This window comes from Gekko japonicus, unplaced genomic scaffold (assembly GCF_001447785.1).
Source record: "Gekko japonicus isolate JY-2015 unplaced genomic scaffold, Gekko_japonicus_V1.1 scaffold679, whole genome shotgun sequence".
Classification (NCBI taxonomy): Eukaryota; Metazoa; Chordata; class Lepidosauria; order Squamata; family Gekkonidae; genus Gekko; species Gekko japonicus.
The window spans coordinates 752615-758614 of record NW_015160229.1 but is presented as its reverse complement, the minus strand read 5'-3'; positions in this window follow the sequence as shown (position 1 = coordinate 758614).

The window sequence follows — 6000 nt, the reverse complement described above, 5'->3', positions numbered from 1 at the left end:
CCCTGTGAGGTAGGTGGGGCTGAGAGAGCTCTGAGAGAACTGTGACTGACCCAAGGTTACCCAGCTGGCTACATGCGGATGAGTGGGGAATCAAACCCAGTTCTCCCATATTAGAGTCCGCCACTCTTAACATCTGATTACCGGGAAAAACATTAACAACCTCAGATATGCAGACAACACCACTCTAGTGGCAGGAAGTGAAGAGGATCTAAAAAGTTTCTTGCTGAGAATGAAAGAGGAGAGCACAAAAGTTGGCTTGAAACTCAACATCAAAAGAACTAAGATCATGGCATCCAGCCCCATCACTCCTTGGAAAATAGAAGGAGAAGTCATGGAAGCAGTGACAGACTTCACGTTCCTGGGATCCAAGATCACTGCAGATGGTGACTGCAGCCAGGAAATTAAAAGACGCCTGCTCCTTGGGAGGAAAGTGATGGCAAACATTGACAGCATAATAAAAAGTAGAGACATCACCCTGCCAACAAAAGTCCGTATGGTCAAAGCAATGGTATTCCCAGTAGTACTGTATGGCTGCAAGAGTTGGACTATAATGAAGGCCGAGCGCCGAAGAATAGATGCTTTTGAATTATGGTGCTGGAGAAGACTCTTGAGAGTCCCCTGGACTGCAAGGAGATCAAATCAGTCAATCCTAAAAGAAATCAACCCTGACTGTTCCCTGGAAGGCCAGATACTGAAGCTGAAGCTCAAATACTTTGGCCACCAAATGAGAAGGGAGCACTCACTGGAGAAGACCCTGATGCTAGGAAAGATTGAAGGTCAAAGAAGACGGGGACGGCAAAGGATGAGATGGTTAGACAGTGTCATCGATGCAACGAACATGAAGTTGAGCGAACTTCAGAGGACGGCGGAAGACCGGAAGGCCTGGCATGATGTGGACCATGGGATCGCGAAGAGTCGGACTCGACTATGTGACTGAACAACAACAAAAATGGCTATTCTTCAAACAGCATTATCATGAGACTTTGGTGCTGATCATAGGACATGTATTGCTATAGACACAACACTTAAAATAGCTCTGTGGTTTATTGCCTGTTAAGAACCAAACTGTGCAGCAGCACTGTAGTTTGGCTTGTCAAGCTAAGCTTTGCTCCCAAAGTCACATACACTACTAGCCCACTTTGTAAGTTACAGTGAACATATATAAAATCTATGTATAATGTACAAATAATTTTTCTTTATATTTCCAGTGATTAATTCTCATATTACATTCAATGCATGTGCAGCTGAACATGTGATTGAAAGCCCACATTTAACCAGGTACTGGTCCCCAGTTTCATTTCTAAAGTGAATACACATTGACTCCTTTCTTCAAAGAGATGTATGCAGGTACATGCAGGAAACACATGTATTCACTGTAACATGTGAACAGAGCTACAGAGACACTGGCAAGATCTGCCTGTCACCTTGCAAGTACAGAGGCTGGAGAAGTACGGGAAATCTCCACCACAGCTTACAGTGTGCAGATGACATACTTAACTAATTCGTTGTTTGCAAAGCCCACTTCAAGGCATGATTTCACATTCCAGAGTGTAACCAATCCTTAGCCATGCTTAAGGTATTTCGACACAATGCATATCCATGGTACAGGAAAACAAACCATATTTAAGCCCTTAACTAAGGAGCTCAAAAGCCACTCCAAAAGAACAGCTGAGTCTTCTTGAGAATGCTGTTAGATTCTTCAGAGAACTGCAATATTTCCCTTACTCATGTATCACATCTTTTCCTTTCATGCACAATACTACTAGTGAGAGCAATCTCCTCTTAATGATGTTCACTACAGCACAATGTTCTAATTTAAGAGTACAAAACCTAAGCAGTCTGCCAAGCATTAATTTGGGCATTTGCTAAATTAGATCTTTATAATGGAAAGCAGTACTGCACTCTGCTGTAAAAATTTCAAAGGACTAGCAGATTCCCCTGAAGAAGCTCTATGTGAAATGAGTAGAGAACTTTTTTTTTACCTGAACAATATGTATTCCTCTGCATTATGCGATCGGCTCTTTTGACTATTGCAAGTGGTGCAGCCTTTTTGTTTTCTCTTAGTTTAAAATTAAACACTTTATATAGCAGTGCTAAAGATACAGGAACCTATAGGGACACTTTCTTCCAGATACTCTATTTTCTGGCTTTGTTTGGAAAAAGCCCAGTATATTGCACTGACTGATCCAAAGCTAGGATGCGGCTGCAGTGCAGTTCATACTCTTCAATGTTTTATCATTGCAAAAGAATAGAGCTCTAAAGAACCAGTTGTCTTGGATGGTATACCAGGCCCATAGCCACGGTGGGGCATGTGGGGTGAAGCCCCATCACAGATGAGCCCTGCCCCACCCCAGGAAGAAGCCAGACCCCAAGACCCCCAGTGCACCACACCCCTTACCCCTGCCCCCCCGCAGCCTCGCCAGCTCTTCCAGGGAAGCCACCCTGCCGCTTCTGGTCAGTTTCACTCCCCACTGATCAGCTGATAAACCTGAGTACACAAACTACAGGTAGCTAAGCATAGAGGGATAGATCCAACTAGCTTTTCCAATGGTTAAAAAGGGAAGGGGAAGCTTTGATGACCAAAAAGGTTCTGCTGGGATCATGAGACCTACCCGGAGAAAAGCCAAGTGGGATGGGTACTAAGTAAAGAGAAAATTGGCCAAGATTGGGCAGGAAAGGCTGGATGGACCTAAACCACTACCTATTAAAAATTAATCTAACTGAAAGATGAATTAGATTTTAACAGGAATTCAACTTATGTTACACAGGTATACGGTAAACAACACTTGTAACTATTGGGATACTGAGCACTACGTTAACAAGTGATGTCTATAATTATTACATCAATGAACTAAAATTAGACTGAATCATTTATTTTGTCTGAAGCATTCCTGAAGTTGCAAATGTAAGATTTAGTTTCTCCTTACATTTTATGGTATAATACTGAACCGGAAGCATGACAAGACAGGAAACCTCTTCTCATAAAATGGCATGTGAATTGATTATTAGGATTTTCTATTTGTTTTATTTGGGAAGATACTATCATGAGAAACCCTAAAGAATAAAGCATTATAAAGCCATAATTCTTTTCACTGACATTAATAATTCTTTGAGATCTGGTTCTGTAGCCCAAGCAGCTTCTCTAATCTGAGAATAGTTCACTGCAAATAATTTAAACTGTTATCAGAACTCTACAATATCCAGTGTAAAATCGCTTGGAAACAAACGGGCAATCAAGAAATTCAGCACCATTAGCTCAGTATTGATACATCACAAAATACTGACACAACCATGCTTTAAAAACAATGTTTTTAAGGCCCAGTCTACACACACACAGCAAGATGAGGTGGTACCATCAGTTATACCCCTTCCAAACGTGGATGGAGAGAGTCACATTTCTAAAGCTCCCTGGAAATAATAAGCTTCAGGTGGGTAGATGTGTTGGCCTGCCGCAGAAGAGCATGATTCAAGCCCCCCCAGAAGAATCTTGAAGACCAACAGGATTTCCAGGGCATAAGCTTTTGAGAGTCAAAGCTCCCTTTGTCAGATACAACAAAGGGAGCTTTGACTTTCAAAAGGTTATGCCCTGGAAATCTTGCTGGTCTTTAAGGTGCTTCTGGACTTGAATCTTGCAAATAAAAAGTTAACCACATCAGGGAGAAAATTTCTAGCTTAGCCTTTTGCCCAGTGATTTGATGTTGTTGTTGTTTGGCATCTGGATTTCTCGTTCAACGATCTTTCCTCTATTCAGTGCTAATGCTGGCACATCTGTCCAGGCCAAATTCCATTGCTATATCTCTGCTGAATATTCGAACTTTATTTAGTAAAGAACCAATGATGACTTTCCATAGATTTTCAAGTCATCCATATACAAGAAGTATGAAATCTTTAGGCCTGTCTTTGAAAGATGGTATCCTGCTGTTAAGAATGAGTGTGAGTGGTATTAGGGCAATGGCCAAGAGTAGCAGAGACAGTGAGTCTTCTTGGGAAATGCCTCGTTTGATATCGAGGCTCCTCTTTGCCCCAACAGGTCCTGCCACTGCGAGACCAACAGTGGCGACTGAATAATTAAATGATTGTGATTATTAAATATAACTAGAAAGATCTACATTTTAATTCCATCCCCAGGGCTCTAATGTGTTAAATCTGTATATGAAACAAGCTTCTTGTTGTAACAGAATTTTTTGATAATCCATGTGATTACATGGATAAGGCTGAAATTTACATAGCACACAAAATCTCAATTGGTCTGCTTTGTGTCCTTTTTCAGTAAAATGCATCACAAGAGACGTTATCACATCATTCGTATACAAACTGAGTAAAATATTACAGCAGATTCTTCTCGTATATAGCCTGGAAGCTTATTCATGTAATTGGCAAAATTTTAAATGGGCAGTTCTTATTTTTCTTAGGAATCTGAGAAGCTGTGACCAAAAATTGAACACAAAATTGTACACACACAAGCTATGTGCCGGTGAGGAATACAATTGGGAAATGCCCTCCAACCACTTCTACTTTGTGAGCTACTGGCATTAAAGTTGTGAGCAAGTGATTTGGCTGCTGAATAAATTAGTTTGTTCTGGAACCATCCTTACCGAGCTAAGACAAAAATGTGTGAGCCAGAGGCTAAAAAACTGTGGACTAGAGGGAACACTGGGCCTGCAACCTCTCTGCCTCCACTACGATGGTGACTCACCACATGGGGCCTCATGGCTGCAGCCCCAATACACCAAATGGGGCTGCTGACCGGAGGCCCCAAGGAGAGGACCGGGAGGGCTGGCGACAGGAGGCGTGATGACGCTGGAGGGTGCCCCAAGCTGGGCTCGGCCCCCGATACAAAAGCTGTGCCTGGGAAGGGGAACAGGGAACTCAGCTTAAAGGGAACACTGCCTCCTACTATTCCCTTCCAGGATTCTATACATTCTCAGTGTCTGGAACAAGCAAATCTAACCACTTTAATTTTCAATACTCCCAAAGCAAGCTCCATCCCCAGACCATTTTTGGCTCATTTTTGGTCATTTTCCTTTCAGTTAATTTACAAAGTCCCAATTTTCTGCACGCCTGGCAATTTTTGTTTTTTTTACTATTTTTGTGACTGGCACAGCAGCCTGCCATTGTACCACGAGCTACAGGAAAGGCAGTGAGAGAGACTGAATATGACAAACTCTCTCCCCTGTCAATAAACATTTCTGAGATTTCTAAATAAGGCTCAAAAGCACTCACATGCAGGCATACAGCATGCTAATACAATAGAACACTGGACATACTGCAATTGCTCCTTCTACTCCAAGTGTAGAGGGCATCCTTGACAAATGGAAGATTTTTCTCACTGGATTAAGAAGAAGGGGCAACTTGAAGCTACCTACCACACCTACTCCAGTTCAAAGATTTCCAGGGCAGAAACATTGAGTGTTCCCTGCAAAGAGGCTTGACAGTGGGAAAACACACAGGAAGTTGCCTTATACTGAATCAAACCATCACTCCATTAAGGTCAGTCTTGTCCGTTCAGATCAGCAGTGACTCTCCAGTGTTTCAAGTAAAGGTCTTTCACATCACCTACTACCAGATCTTTAACTGGAGATGCCATGGATTGAACCTGGATTGAACCTTTGCATTCAAAGCAGAGTCTCTTCCACTGAGCTCCCCCCCTTACCACATGGTAATTAACCCTTGTGTGTGTAGAAATATGGAGGTAAATATGATATATACGGAGCCTAACAACACACAAAAGACAGGGCAGAGGGACTGTACGTACAATATCATGTGCAGTAAGAATCCAAACAATATGGCCATCCAAAACAATTCTGGTTTCCCCACCTTAAAGGTGTCCTTCATACCTCCATGCAGAAGGAGCAATTGTGTTATGCATGATGTTCCATTGTCACTTGAAGAAGAAGGGCATCCTTGCAAGATGGGAGGTTCCAGAGCAGGTGTTCTAGCTAGGCAGGAGGGCCTGCTGCCAATGGTAGGATTAAGACCCGCTGTGCAAACTTTGGCCTG